Source organism: Gossypium arboreum, chromosome 6 (genome assembly GCF_025698485.1).
Source record: "Gossypium arboreum isolate Shixiya-1 chromosome 6, ASM2569848v2, whole genome shotgun sequence".
Classification (NCBI taxonomy): Eukaryota; Viridiplantae; Streptophyta; class Magnoliopsida; order Malvales; family Malvaceae; genus Gossypium; species Gossypium arboreum.
In genome coordinates, this window is record NC_069075.1 from 22,500,733 (window position 1) to 22,517,638 (window position 16,906).

General features: G+C 36.0%; 1 long non-coding RNA gene across 1 annotated transcript; it reads right to left on the reverse strand.

Annotated features, from left to right (window-relative positions):
- Positions 1-8,558: 8,558 nt before the first annotated feature.
- Positions 8,559-16,684, reverse strand: LOC128293714 (uncharacterized). The gene is made up of 2 exons (XR_008283891.1): positions 16,591-16,684; positions 8,559-8,741 (listed from the first exon to the last, which is right to left on the reverse strand). It is a non-coding gene; the product is annotated as an uncharacterized LOC128293714 (long non-coding RNA).
- Positions 16,685-16,906: the final 222 nt, after the last annotated feature.

Genomic DNA, 16,906 nt, shown 5'->3' on the forward strand with positions numbered 1-16,906 from the left:
TTAAAAGTGATGATTTATCATCCGATGAATACATTTCTATGTGACATGTTTCTCCTAAGAAGTATGTCCAATATGAAAGGTTATGGCTCTTCAAATTGTATTCATTAAGTGCATATAAATAGAGGCATTATGGTGCTTAGAAATATACAATTACAATCAATCTTACTTTCAAAAACTAAAGTAAGGGTTAAGGAATTCCTCAATTTTGCTAATCAAAGGATATTCAAAACTTCGTTGCATCTTAGGAGGATTTTTATCTTAACCCTCTAGCAACTTTGTGTGAGGGCAAATAGTTCTCTTTGGAAAGCCTCATTCGTACCCCAAAGTCTACTGTTTATTTCTATACAAGTCTCTGATTCTATCGTCTCCACTCAAATTTTCAACAATCAAAGAGAACTATTTTTAGAGATGGGGACGGAATCTAACACCGCATTCAAAGTGATGAGCCAAGGGTTTGTGAAACTTGATCGGTTTGATGGTTCAAATTTCAATCGTTGGAAGGACAAGATGTTATTCCTTCTTACTGCCTTAAATGTGGTGTATATTCTGGATCCAAACCTATAAGCCATGGAGGATCTCGCCCTCAATGCAAATTTTGAGGAAATTGCAAAAGTGGCTAAACTCAAGAAGAAACGCGAATAAGACAATTTCACATGTCGAGGACACATCCTCAACACCTTGTCTAATCAACTGTATGATCTTTACATGTTGGTGCAATCCTCGATGGAAATATGGAAAGCTCGTGAAGAGAAATACAACACCGAGTGACAAGGTACTAATAAATTTTTAATGATGAAGTATTTTGAATTGAAAATGCTCGATAGTATCTTGATCATAGATCAAGTCCATGAATTAAAAGTCCTTGTAAGCAGGCTTCATGACTTGAAAGTTGTTATTCTGAAATTGTTACAAGTTGGGGCTATCATTTCAAAGTTGCCCTCATCTTGGAACAATTATCGGAAGAAACTTCTGCATATGGCAGAGGAATTTACTGTGGAGAAATACTTAGGCATTTGCGTATTGAAGAGGAAACTCGAAAGCGTGATGTGGATTATCTTCCCAAAAGTTTTAAAGTGAACCATGTGAGCGAGTCTGAGAACTCTCGAAATGATAAACGAAAGGCCACATCGAGACCAAGGACGTGCAAGACAAGAAGAAAAGAACTCACAATTATTATAATTGGAATAAAAAATGGCACTATATTAAGGATTGTAAACTTCTCAAAAAGAAGCAAGATGCCACAACTTCCAAAGCCAATATGGGGGAGGGCATGGACTTAGTGGTCATGGTTACGGAAGGAATAAAAAATTTAGAGATTGGTATGATTACTAAACTCAACATAGCCATGACTGATAAGTCCTGTAATTAGTGGCTTGACTCTGGAGCTACTGTCCATGTATGTAATGACTGATAATAATTCAAAAGTTATGAACTGGTAGTAAACCGTGAAGTGCTTATGGGCAACTATTAATCGGTTAAGGTGTTCGGTCAAGGGACAATGGAACTCACGTTTGGGAAGAAATTGACTTTGACTAATGTGTTGTATGTTCCCGATGTGAGAAAGAATTTAGTGTCCCCAAGTATTCTATGTAACAAGGGGTTCAAGATTATCTTGGAATCCAATAATTTTGTCTTACTTAAGGGTAATATATATGTAGGAAAAGGATATTGTAACGAGGGTATGTTCAAGTTGAGGATTGATATGAATAAAGTTAATTCTTCTGCTTATATTGTTGAATCGTATCCTTTGTGGAATGCGGGTTTAGCACATTTTAATTTTAAATACTTTACAATATATGCAAAAGAATGGTTATATAAGTCTAAGTAATGATGAGTTTGAGGATAAATGTGAAATTTGTATTCAATCAAATATTACCAAGAAGTTGTTTCCTAATAAGTGCGAATTCACAAGTGTTAGATTTAATTCATTCAGATGTTTGTGAATTAAATGGAACACTAACAAGAGGTGGAAAATGATATTTTATCACTTTTATAGATGAGTTCTCTAGATTTACTTATGTGTATCTCATGAGAAGTAAATACGAGGATTTTGATGTGCTTAAACGTTTTAAAAATGAGGTTGAGAATTTGTTTAGTATGAAAATCAAAATGCTTCATAGTGATAGAGGTGGTGAATATTTTTCAAATAAATTTAATATATTTTGTGAAGGACAAGGTGTGGTACATGAGTGTTCCGTGCCTTATACTCCTCAACAAAATGGTTTTTCGGAAAGAAAGATCGTACTTTAGTGGATATGGTTAAGTTGATGTTGTTAAATGCTAAACTTCCATATAATCTATGGGGTGAAGCATTATTGACTACATGTTATATTCTTGACTAAGCTATAAAGCTCAGATTTACTAATTCTCATGCATCAAAGTTTATAAGATTACTCCCATATCACACATTTAAGCCTTAGTTATCAACACATCATCTTATCTCAATTAAACCATCAAGTATTCACCACCAACAATATAACTCATTACATACACACAATCACAAGCCTCATCTCCATGACATAGGCACATGCATAATCATATAATCAACATAAGCCACCATTCATGGCTATACAAAAATTGAACTATAACCATTATAGGCCAACACATTTGGCCACATTAGTAATGACATAATTACAAAAGATAAAGCCCTATACATGCCATAGACTTAAGTATTTGAATACTTATACCCAAAATGGTAGCTTGATGGTATGATTGAATCTCTGGTGATCTCCAACCCGAGCTAGCTAAATAAACCTATAAGAGATGAAAAGGAAGGGGATTAAGCTATAAAGCTTAGTAAGTTCATATGAAAATAATAAGCAATTTATTAACTTACTTCTCAAGGTAATACAACCCTATTTGCATTTTTACTTATGTTCAGGTCAAGCTATTTTCTCGAGTCACAGTCACTAATTTATTTATATCTGGAGCTTCAGAACTCCAAATAAGTTCTGATAATTTTTATTGAAACTAGACTCACATATATTCTTACCATAAAATTTTAAGAATTTTTTGTTTATCCAATAATTACAGTTTATTATTTAAAATCACCCCTATTTCGCTTCTCGACAGCTTTAACATTTCTTCACTAAAAACTAATTATCTCATAGTACGGGACTCAAATGATGTTCTTGTCTATTTTTATTGAAAATATACTTATTAATAATTATAGGCATATAAATTATAACCCATAAATATTTTTTTACAATTTTTAATGATTTTCTCAAATCAGAGCAGGGGATTTTAAAATCGTTCTGACTCTATGTCACACAACTTCAAATATCTCATAATATGAAATTCTTTTGCTTACATCGTTTCTTTTATAAGAAACTAGACTAAATAAGCTTGAATTAAATATTTTATCCAATCTCTAACTCACTTTATACTATTTTTGGTGTATTTTCAAAGTCGGACTACTGCTGCTATCTAAAACTGTTTTAGTAAGAAAATGATAATAACTAAATTTACCACACCTTCCGTTCTTTCAGTTAGAAATCCATACATTTATAAACATATATCATTATTCACCAAATTAACACAACATCATTTCACAATGCTCATGGACTTACCATTCATGGATTTCATATTAAGTTCATGGATTTCATATTAAGTTAAGTTTCTGTACATACCTGTACCGATCCTTACCATTTCATACATATACATAATGCCATTGCATCTTCGATGTCTCGCACACTATGTACCATACTTGATACCTTGCACGCTAAGTACTATTCTGGATGTTTCGCACACTAAGTGTCATCCTCGATACTTTGCACACTAAGTTCCATTTATATATATATATATTTATATATATATATATATATATATATATATATATAGCCGAAGCTATCTCAAATTGCACACCAAGTGCCACTTTTAGCCGAAGCTATTTCGAACCGCACACTAAGTGTCATTTTAGCCGATAAGTCGTTAATCATAACAATAATCACGTATAGACAATTTATACAATATCAAGCATTAAAAGCATAAATTTAACAATGCTCAATACATACGAACTTACCTCGAACGTCAAAACGTTGAAATGGATCGACTAGTCCAAAACTTTGTTTTTCCCTCGATATAGACTCATACGAGGCTTAACTTGATCTAATCAATCAAATTCAGCTATTTCAATTGATATTCTATTCATTTTAACTCAATTTCATATTTTGGTAAAGTTACTATTTTACCCCTACACTTTTGACCTTTTTACAAATTAGTCCCTAAGCTTGTAAAATGCAAATTTAGTCAATTTCATCATAGCCCAAGCTATCTGAATTTCATACATGCTCATATCAGTTCATATTTTTCATTTATTCACGCTTTTACCACACAATTTATTATATTTCACAATTTAGTCCAAAATTGACATTTTTGCTAAAATTCACTTAACAAAACTCAATAATCTACCATCAAAGATTTATTTTCTATCATTAAACATCAAGATACTCAAATATTCAACAATGGCATCATCCAAATACTTTAACAATTTTGAAATCGGAGGTACGGGCTAGCTAGAACACAAAGCAACGATCTCAAAAACGTAAAAATTATTAAAAACTGACACGAAATGGACTTACATGCATGAAGAACCATAGCCGAACCTGCAAAGCTTTGAGAACATTATTTTCTTTATCACATTCGACTATTGATGAAGACGATAGCATGTAATTTGACTTTTGTTTTATTTTATTTTATTATAATTATCATATACCATATTTAACCTGAATATACATTAATAATTTCCATTATACCAAGCCATGGAATTCCACTATCAAAAATTATGGAATAAGTAGGACTCCAACTATTTAATTCCATAGCCATTTAATATCTTTAACTTATAGAACACAAATTTTACGCTTTACGCGATTTAGTCCTTTTTGCTTAATTAACTATCAAAACGATAAAATTTTTCAACGAAACTTTAATACCATCTTATTGCCACTCCGTAAATATTTATAAAAATATTTACAACTTGGTTTATAGAAACGAGGTCTCGATACCTCATTTTCTAAACCCACTTGACCTTAGGGTCACACCACTTGAACTTAATAAATCGCTTATAAAACAAAAATCACAATATCAAAAACCTTTTTTAAACTCACAATTAACTCGTAAATATCAAATATAATATTTACAAACCTACTCGTCGGATTTGGTGGCCTCGAAACCACTATTCTGATTAACCCTAAAAACGGGTTGTTACATCTCCAACCTTTAAGGCTAGGTTGGTGGCTAAGGATTTAGGCAAAAAGAAGGCCTAGATTGACACCTATGCACCAGTGGTTAGGATGACCTCCATTTGAATTCTCATAGCACTTGCATCTATCCATAAGTTACATGTACATCAAATGGATATTAAGACGGCTTTTTTGAATGGTGATCTCGAAAAGGAAGTCTATATGGAGCAAACAGAAGGTTTTGTGTTTCCTAGAAATGAACATAAGGTGTGTAAATTGATCAAGTCATTATATGGTTTAAAACAAGCGCCTAAACAGTGGCATGAGAAATTTGACTCGGTTATCTTGTCAAATAGTTTTTTACATAATAGTACAGATAAAAGTATTTACACTAAATTCACCGATAGATATCATGTAATTATTTGTCTCTATGTAGACGATTTTTTGATTTTTGGTACGAACATGGAAGGTGTTCATGAGACCAAAGAGTATCTAGCCTCGAAATTTAAAATGAAGGATCTCAATGAGGTAGATACAATTATAGGAATAAAGGTGAAAAAGCATGAAAATGGCTTTGCACTAAATCAATCTTACTACATTGAGAAAATATTGGAAAATTTTAAACACTTGAATGTCAAGGATTCAAACACTCCATACGATTTGAACTTCAAGTTAAGTGAGAATAATGGCAGGGCTATAGCACAACTTAAGTATGTTTAACAACTCGTTTTTAGTCAAATCAGAACAGTAGTTTCGGGACCCCAAATTTGAAGTTGAAATAATTATTTTATTATTATTTTAAGGTCTAAAGCATTATAGTATAGTTGTGTGTGATTTTTGTTAAAAAATTTTATTGTTTGAGTGTTTAATTTGATAAAAAAAGATTAAATCGCGTAAAGTGCAAAAGTGGTGTTCTATTAGCTAAAGGTGTCTAATAGTTATGGAATCTTAAAGTTAAGGTCCTTAAGTGGTAATTAGACTATTAATATGTTAGTGGACATCTATGAGATTGGTATTATTGAAATTTGATAGAAATTAAAAGGTTAATTAAGTAATTTAGTAAATTAATGTAAAATAAATAAAACAAAACCATTTTATTTTCTTGTCATCTTCTCCAACCAATTGTACAAGGGAAAGAAAGCCATTTTAGAAGCTTTAATATTCGGTCAAGCTTCCTAGCTCAATAGGTGATTGATTTTTGTCCCGTTTTTATTGATTTCTATGTTTTTGAGATCGTTGCAGCTTAGTCTAGCTAGCCCAGGGACTAATTTACAAAAATGTTAAAGGTTTAGGGGTTTTTCATTGATGAATGTTGATGTATTTTGATGTTTAATGGTAGAAAATGCATGCTTGCTGTTAGATAAATAACATTTGTTAAGTGATTTTTAGTAAAATGTCCAATTAGGGATTAAATTGTGACATGTGTAATTTTGGGGTTAAATTGTGAAATAAATGAAAGGTATGGACTGCTAGGAACCTAATTGAAATTTGGCTAGCATGGGTTTTGGTTGAATTGTATGAATTTGTGATTTTATGAAATAAGGACTACATTGTAAAAATGTAAAATATTAGGGGTAAAAGTGTAAAGTGGCTCTAAAGTATATTTTGGACAAAATTGAATAGAGAGATTATTAAATAAGCTAAATTTGATATTATATAGATCAAGAAAAGCGAAATACGAACTTAGATCGGGGAAAGAACAAGGTTTTGGATTAATTGACTCGTTTCGCCATTTTTGCATCCGAGGTAAGTTCGTATGTAATAAGCTTTATTTTAGTTGTATTTTAAATGCTTTAATATCGTATAAATTGTGAATACAACATTACAGACCTATTCGACAAAGATTCGGCATTGGAAATCCCAGTTGAACCTTAGGAATAGATTAGGATACGAATGACATGTCATTAGGGGTTATGTGATTTGGGTGCTAGTCCGTACATCTTACCGGTGGCTAAGTTATCTGGCATGTGTTGTGGATACTCATCAGCTTGTGTGAGCAGCACCGTGTAGCTTTGTCATGACCGTCAACTTGTGTGAGCTGACCCGTTGATAGCTCGAGAGTGAGCATTATTGAGATAGCATTGGCTATGTATTGGCACTTCGGTGCAAGATTTATTGAGATAGCTTTAGCTACATATATATATTGGCACTTAGGGTGCGAGATTTCCAAGTATCATGTATTATTTTGAATGGTTCAACGAGTTTATCGAAGATATGAAATGGTGAAAATAGATACGTATTAGAACAGGTATGTACGAAAACTGTATATGCATCGAACTTATAAAAGAAGTGAACTCATGGTTATATAGATGATTGAATACATGTTAACATTATGGTTAATTATTTTGTGGTGTGTTATATGTATGTTTTGAATGGTAAATTAAATGGTGAGTTTTACTTATTATTTTCATACGAGCTTACTAAGCTTTATAGCTTACTAAGATTTATAGCTTACTTTGTTTACTTTTTCATGTTTTAGAGTGATTTCAAAGCTAGCTCGGATTCGGGAATCGTCTGAGAATTCATCACACTATCCTACTATCAATTTGGTACTTTCGAACTTAAGTATTTTGAGTATATGGCATGTATAAGAGTTTGGTCATTTTGGTACATATGTGTTAACTATGTATTTAGCCATTTGAGTTGGCTTGTAAATGTTTAATATTTGGTTAAGAGTACCACTGCTAAGATGGGATTAAAATCATTCTAATCATATCATTGATAATTGAAACCCTACCTTGTTCTAGCCAAAAGTTAGTTTCAAGGTTCAAAGGGTAATAACAAGTTATCGAATGACAATGCACACTAAGAATCAGGATTTAGTATTTATATTTTAGGAGAATGAATTTTACTTTTAATGGATGGACATTAATTGTCATGAAATTCACCTATATGGACATGAAGTGGTACCGCTTCAACAAGATTTTCTTCATGGTTTTCTTTCGTGTAGCACCCCAAAACCGGCCCAGACGTTATGGTCGGATCCGACATGCCACATCCAAGTATTCAAAACATTTTATATTGTTGATCCAGAAAAACTTACTTAGTGTTTTAAAAGATGATTATAGGTTAAAGTGGATGGAACCTGTGCACCAGGTAGGAAATCGAAAAAGAGGAGGTGAGTCCATCGGACTGCTTAAGTACCAAGCTCCCTTCAGATCGAATCTTAGGCATGCACACTGCCATTGCCACACCTTAACGTCATGTATATTTCTAGGAAACTGATTTGATTAAGTCTTTTTTAGGAAAAGTGATTAATTTTGGAAAATACTTTCATTGCGGAAGCTTTGCTTGTCATTGTGGTATTTTGAAATCAATTGTTGTTTTTGAAAATGCGCCCTAAAGCTTTCCAACTTCAACAGTTAAAATAAGTAATACTTATCTTAGTAACACATATTAACACCATCAAAAATAATTAAGCGGCCTTATTACATTTAAAAACCCAAAACTTCAAACCTAAAAAAAAGGATGTCCAGTTCACCAGAAGAAAATCAAACTTTCAGAACGGGTGGCCACTCCGAATTCCCTCACAGCTCCAAGCCCACTATGGTTGGGGATTTCCTGCGTGGATGAAAATAAAAGGGGTGAGTTTGGGGAAACTCAGTGTGTAAGGAAAACCCATTCAAAGCCCAAGTCAGCTCAAGCCCATTCAGGTAACAGTGATACTGGGCCAGAGCCCTTTTCAGATTACAATAAACTGGGCCTTAGCCCCTTATTCAGATAACAGTATGGCCCATAGGCCCATTTCAAAATACATGCAACATCAATAAACATATGCAAGCCCATTTGGGGAGACTACTCAACCCACCAACCACTACACTCTACCATACCACCATACACTCCATGTGGGAATAGCTCAACCCACCCACCCAACACTCCACGATTCTGACCTTGCTTCGCTCGATTAACGATAAATTGAGGCAAAGTCTCCGAAGACGTGGACAAGCCACTTTCAGTACTTCCTCCATCAATATCCCAATCCCATGCATCGATAATAACAACATGACATGCCAGTAAATAACAACAAGTCAAACATGCATTTAGGTCAATTTAACCCTAGGGGTATTTCGGTAATTTATCTACTAGGGGTAAAACTATAAATTTTCCACTTTTAAAGGTATTTCAGTAATTTATCTATTTTAGGGTTTTTCATGCATATTCCTACTTTTCACGTACTAACAGAATCATGTACCGAGGGTTCTTACCGAATTGGGCCCGTTGGCCCATCATTCCAATTTTGGCCCATTAAGCCCAAAAATATCTAGAGCACGAAATCATGCACTTTGGTCCAAATTTTGCAGCTTACCAAAAACATTAATCGATTTACCTCACGAGCATTCGCTTTTCGCAAATCTACAAAATACGGTTTTCGGCATTTCACTTTTCGACTTTTGTCGATCCACACTAAGAAAGAGGGTGTTAGTTACACACACTTTTATGACGATATCTTGTGAGATCCACACACGAACCGCCTACAATTGGATTACTAACACATTAATCTAACTATTCAAATACAAACTATGTATTAACCCCTTACAATATTCGGCCAACCACACCTACAGATTATAGTAAGCTTATAAGAAATCAATAAGCAACTCATTAACAAATTTTTGTCAATATTTACCACATAATCATCATTTCACTGCAAGCTGTCTTCCTGAGCAACAGTCACTAAATCATTTATAACTAGAGCTACAAAACTCCAAATCAAGTACCGTTAATTTTCCCTGAAAATAGACTCATATATCTTATATCCATAAAATTTTCAGAATTTTTGGTTTGGCCAATCAATACCAGATTTTTCTCAAAGTTTCGCATGTTTCACTGTTTGACTAATCTGACCACTCTTCATTACGAATCAAATTTCTCATTGTACAGAATTCAAAATATGTTCTCGTTTATTCCATTTGAAACTAGATTCATTAAGATTTAATTACATAATTTATGAAGCTTCTAACTCATCTCTCACAATTTATGGTGATTTTCCAAAGTCACGTTACTGCTGCTGTCCCAAGCAGATTTATTACCAAATCACTCTTTCACACATAACTTGCATGCATGTTTTTTTTTAAACATGTATATCACCAATCAATCATCACATATCTATGATTTTACTTAAGTATAATCTCCATTTCATCATTTTAAAGCACAACATATTAACTGATTTTTCCCCTTAGCATCTAAGCACATGCATGCTCATTTGTTTGGCTCAACTTCACATATCTTCCATTTTTCATCAAAAGAACATGAAACAACAACCATTTCCTTCATTTTAATTCATGACCAAATGCTCACAACACAACCAAAAACCAAAATATGCTTCAAGAGTTAAGGTAGAATCAAGAAATCATGAATATCAAGATAGAAGCAAACTACCATGAACTCACCTTCAATTTTCTTCCCCAAGTGACCGAACATTCAAGAGCTTTCTCCTCTCCTTTCTCTTCTCTAACTTTAGGCTATGATGAACAAAGATGGACAAAACTTTGTTCTTTTCACCTCTTTTTCTTTTAATAAAATTTCATATTTCATCCATTTAATTCTTTAATACAAAAGACATGAAATTCCCATCATGGAACATTTACCTAAACCATTATCATGGAACATTTACCTAACCCATTATCATGGAATATTTACCTATCCATTGTCATGGAACATTTACCTAACCCATTATCAATTTGTACCATAAATTATGGATATCAAGTGTACATTTTGTCTACAACAACATGATGGCTGGCCACTTCATGTAAAATGGAAGGTTTGTCATGCAAATCCTCCTATTTTGCACTCCTATTTATTTGGCCACTTCAATTTAGCCTATAGCATTTTCAAACATTTTCACATAGGTCCTATTTCATAATTTCACTCACAAATAACAAAATTAAAGCATGAAATTTTGCCAACATTCACAGAATTACCGAAAATTGGGGCGTTACAACTCTACCTCCCTTAAAGAAATTTCGGCCTCGAAATTTACCTGATCCAAATAGTTGAGGGTACTGTTGACACATAGTCTCTTCTGATTCCCAAGTAGCTTCTTCCCTTCCATGATTACGCCACAGTACTTTTACCAACGGAACCGACTTCCTTCTTAGAACTTTAACCTCTCGATCTAAAATTTGTATGGGTTCTTCTTCAAAGGTCAAATCAGTCCTTACTTCAATTTCTGCAACTGGCAGGACATGAGCAGGGTCAGAACGATAACACCTTAACATGGAGACGTGAAAAACATCGTGAATCCTATCTAACTCTGGAGGCAATTCCAACTGATAAGCCACTGGGCCTACTCGCTTCAAAACCCGATAAGGCCCAATGAACCATGGACTCAACTTGCCCTTCTCATCGAACCTTAATATCTTCTTCCAAAGAGAAACCTTTAAGAAGACCATATCACCCATCGAGTACTCAATCTCCTTACGCTTCAAATCGCATACGACTTTTGCCTATCGGATGCTTCTTTAACCGGTCCCTAATTATTCGACCTTATCCTCGATGTCGCCTACCAACTCGGTCCAAGAATTTGTCGCTCTCCTAGTTCAGTCCAACAACTAGGTGTACGACACCTTCGTCCATACAGTGCTTCATACGGTGCCATTCGAATACTCGCCTGGTAACTGTTATTGTACGTAAATTCTGCCAACGGCAAGTAATCCTCTCAACTACCTCGAAAGTCAATCACGCATCCCATCAACATGTCCTCTCGAATCTGAATAACCCTCTCTGACTGACCATCAGTTTGGGGATGGAAAGCCGTACTAAAGTTCAATCGCATCCCCAACGCCTCATGCAACTTTTGCCAAAACCGAGATGTGAATCTGGGATCCCGGTTAGAGACAATCGAAACTGGGACTCCATGAAGTCTTACAATCTCTGCCACATACAGCTTGGCTAACTTTTGAAGCGAAAAGTCAGTACATACAGGTATGAAATGAGCTGATTTGGTCAACCTATCCACAATCACCCACACCGAGTCTTTCTTCGATGGTGTCAAGGGCAGCCCACTCACAAAGTCCATGTTAGCCTCTCCCACTTCCAAAGTGGTATCTTCACTGGCTATAACAGTTCAGAAGGTAATTGATGCTTAGCTTTCACTTGCTGGCATGTCAGACATTTCCCTACAAACTCCGTTACTTCTCGTTTAAGTCCAGGCCACCAGTACAATTCTCGCAAGTCATGATACAACTTATTCCCTCCAGGATGCATGGCACATAGTCCTCCATGAGCTTTCTTCAATATTGTCTACCTTAAATCAGAGTCCTTTGGAACACAAATTCTTCCTCGGAAACACAGAACTTCATCACCATTTAAACCGAACTCAGAAGTTTCCCCTTCCTTAACTTGTTGAAAACAAGCAACCAAAGACTTATTTTCCAACTACTTTTCCTTAATCTGGTCCACCCAGGTTGGCCTTACTTGCAATTCAGCCAACAAACTGCCATCATCTTACAGACTCAAATGAGCAAACATTGCTCTCAGATCAGATACGGTTCTACGACTTAAAGCATCGGCTATCACATTAGCCTTGCCTGGGTGATACTCGATCGAACAGTCATAATCCTTGAGCAACTCAATCCATCTCCTTTGCCTAAGGTTTAGCTCCTTCTGAGTCAACAAATACTTAAGACTCTTATGGTCAGTGTATATAATACACCTTTCTCCGTACAAGTAATGTCTCCAAATCTTAAGTGCAAATATCACTGCTGCCAACTCTAAATCATGAGTCAAATAGTTTCCCTCATGAGGCTTAAGCTATCGTGATGTATATGCAACCACCTTACCCTCTTGCATTAACACGCAGCCCAAACCCACGTGTGATGCGCCACTGCATACTGATAAAATCATTCCCAGACTCATTTGAATTAACACAGGTGCTTCAGTTAGAACTTTCTTCAACTTCTCAAAAGCTTCCTGCTGCTTCTTAGTTTATACAAATGATACTCCTTTCCTTATGAGTTTTTTCAGAGGTGCTGCCATCACAGAAAAACCTTCCACAAACCTTCTGCAGTATCCTGCCAATCCTAGGAAACTCCGTATTTTCGACACTGACCTAGACGGCTTCCACTCCAAAATCGCTTCAATTTTCCGAGGGTCCACCTTAATCCCCTCAGCAGAGACCGCATGTCTTAAGAAGGTTACCTCCCTCAACCAAAGTTCAGACTTGTTGAACTTCACAAAGAGTTCATTCTCCCTTAACACTTGCAGCACTATACAGAGATGCTCATCATGTTCCGCTTCAATTTCAGAATATACCAGGATATCGTTAATAAAGACGACTACGAACTGATCAAAAAATGGTTGGAACACACGATTCATCAGATCCATAAACACTGCAGGAGCGTTCCTTAGTCCAAATGGCATAACCAGATACTCGTAATGACCATACCGAGTCCTGAATGTCATCTTTTGGATATCTGCCTCCTTGACCCTTAACTGATGATATCCAGATCGAAGGTCGATCTTGGAAAATACAAAAGCTCCTCTAAGCTGGTCGAATAGATTGTCAATCCTTAGCAGTGGATACTTATTCTTAATCGTCAGTTTGTTCAACTGGCGATAATCAATGCACATCTGCATCGTACCATCCTTCTTTTTCACGAATAGCACTGGTGCTCCCCATGGAGACACGCTTGGCCTAATAAAGCCCCTATCCAACAACTCTTGAATTTGAGCATTTAACTCTACTAACTCCTTCGGTGCCATCATATATGGTGCGATAGACACAAGCGCCATTCCAGGCAACAAGTCTATTCCAAACTCAACTTCTCGATTCGGAGGCAATCTTGGAAGCTTCTCCGGAAAAACATCTTGGAACTCCTTTACGGTCCTAACCTTATCCACTGTCAGTCCCTCCTCTTCCGACTGACTTACAAATACCAATTAGGCCTCACAACCTTTCCGAATCCACTTTTCGACTCTTAATGCCGACACCACATTGGACAAATAATCCCTTCTCTCGCCTATCACCATAACCTCATCATCCTTTGTAGTTCTTAACACCATTCGTTTAGCAGCACAATCCAGAGTCGCCTTATGCTTAACAAGCCAATCCATTCCCAGAATGAGGTCAAACTCTCCGAACAGTAACTCCATTAGATCTCTAGGAAAAAAACCTTGCCTTGAGTTTCTAAGGGTACATTCCTATACAATTTGTCTACCCTAACCGAGTGACCCAAGGGACTTAGTACAGATACCCCACTCACAATCTCCTCAGAGTAGTCCAAGTTGTCCATAATCCGTTCTGTGGTCTCTAACCAATATTCCGCCACATTCGGGGCTATACCAGACACGCCCTTAAAGATCTCCGCTCCATTAGCCCGAAGTCGTTTAGAAATAGATCCCCGAACTCCATTGCCCGTACTTGCCCCGGTAACCCTTTCCAGAACACGAAGCATTGCCTGTGACAGGGCATCATCCTCGGCACCGCGGTCATGAGACTTTACCTCTGTTGTCAGTGGTACCGATGCATCCATCGTCGGTATATGTCTCGAAGACGAAGATCTCGCTCGAGCACTTCCTCAACTCCGTCCACGGCCTCTTGTACTCATATCGTATTATCTTGATTACAAATTTTTATGCATCAATTAATATTCCAGTGTTTATTATAGATGTTTTATGAATCAGAGAGTAGTTCAGATTTTGTTTTCGCAAAATCGAAGTCTAGCTACAGTTTCAGTCTCTTATTAGATTTTCCTATGGTTTCAGTATCATCCTATCTAGAGTATCCTAATAGGGTTTCAGTATAGACAGATAAGTCAGAAAAATATTCAGAAGAGTTCAGAGTAATACTTACAGGCTTGGGCCGGAGATTCGGAATGCCACCTTCTAAAGATCTAAATTTTGAAAATCACGTTTTTCGCAATCTTTATAAAATTTTTGTTTTCGAAGATCTAAATTTTGTAAACCCATTCCACAGCCGAGTTGTTGTAACTGGGCTCTGATACCACTAAATGTAACACCCCAAAACTGGCCCAGACGTTATGGTCGGATCCGACATGCCACATCCAAGTATTCAAAACATTTTATATTGTTGATCCAGAAAAACTTACTTAGTGCTTTAAAAGATGATTATAGGTTAAAGTGGATGGAAGCTGTGCACCAGGTAGGAAATCAGAAAAGAGGAGGTGAGTCCATCAGACTGCTTAAGTACCAAGCTCCCTTCAGATCGAATCTTAGACATGCACACAGCCATTGCCGCACCTTAACGTCATGTATATTTCTAGGAAACCGATTTGATTAAGTCTTTTTTAGGAAAAGTGATTAATTTTGGAAAATACTTTCATTGCGGAAGCTTTGCTTGTCATTGTGGTATTTTGAAATCAATTGTTGTTTTTGAAAACGCGCCCTAAAGCTTTCCAACTTCAACAGTTAAAATAAGTAATACTTATCTTAGTAACACATATTAACACCATCAAAAATAATTAAGCGACCTTATTACATTTAAAAACCCAAAACTTCAAACCTAAAAAAGGATGTCCAGTTCACGGAAGAAAATTAAACTTTGAGCGGGTGGCCACTCAATTCCCTCATGACTCCAAGCCCACTATGGTTGGGGATTTCTGCGTGGATGAAAATAAAAGGGTGAGTTTGGGGAAACTCATGTGTAAGGAAAACCCATTCAAAGCCCAAGTCACTCAAGCCCATTCAGTGCAGTGATCTTGGGCGAGCCCTTTTCAGATTACAATAAACCGGGCCTTAGCCCTTATTCAGATAATAATGATGGCCCATAGGCCCATTTCAAAATACATGCAACATCAATAAACATATGCAAGCCCATTTGGGAGACTACTCAACCCACCAACCACTACACTCCACCGTACCAGCCATACACTCCATGTGGGAATAGCTCAACCCACCCAAATTTAATACTCCATAGTTGCGACCTTCTTTGCTCAGTTATCGAAGAATTGAGGCAAAGCCTCCAATCGTGGACAAGCCACTTTCAGACTTCCTCCGTCAATATCCCAATCCCATGCATCAGATAATAACAACATGGCATGCAATAAATAACAACGATCAAACATGCATTTAGGTCAATTTAACCCTGGGGTATTTGGTAATTTATCTACTAGGGTAAAGCGTAAATTTTCCACTTTTAAAGGTATTTCAGTAATTTATCTATTTTAGGGTTTTTCATGCATATTCCTACTTTTCACATACTAATGAATCATGTACCGAGGGTTCTTCGAATTGGGCAGTTGGCCCATCATTCCAATTTTGGCCCATTAAGCCCAAAAATATCTAGAACACGTAAATCATGCACTTTGCGGTCAAATTTTGCAGCTTACCAAAAACATTAATCGATTTACCTCACGAGCATTACTTTTCGCAAATCTACAAAATACGATTTTCGGCATTTCGGCTTTTCGACTTTTGCCGATCCAGACTAAGAAAGAGGGTGTTAGTTACACACCTGTTTGCGACGATATGCTGATGAGATCCACACACGAACCGCCTACAATTGGATTACTAACACGTTAATCTAACTATTCAAATACAAACTACGTATTAACCCCTTACAATATTCGGCCAACCACACCTACAGATTATAGTAAGCTTATAAGAAATCAATAAGCAACTCATTAACAAATTTTTGTCAATGTTTACCGCATAATCATCATTTCACTGCAAGTTGTCTTCCTGAGCAACAGTCACTAAATCATTTATAACTGGAGCTACAAAACTCTAAATCAAGTACCGTTAATTTTCCCTGAAAATAGACTCATATA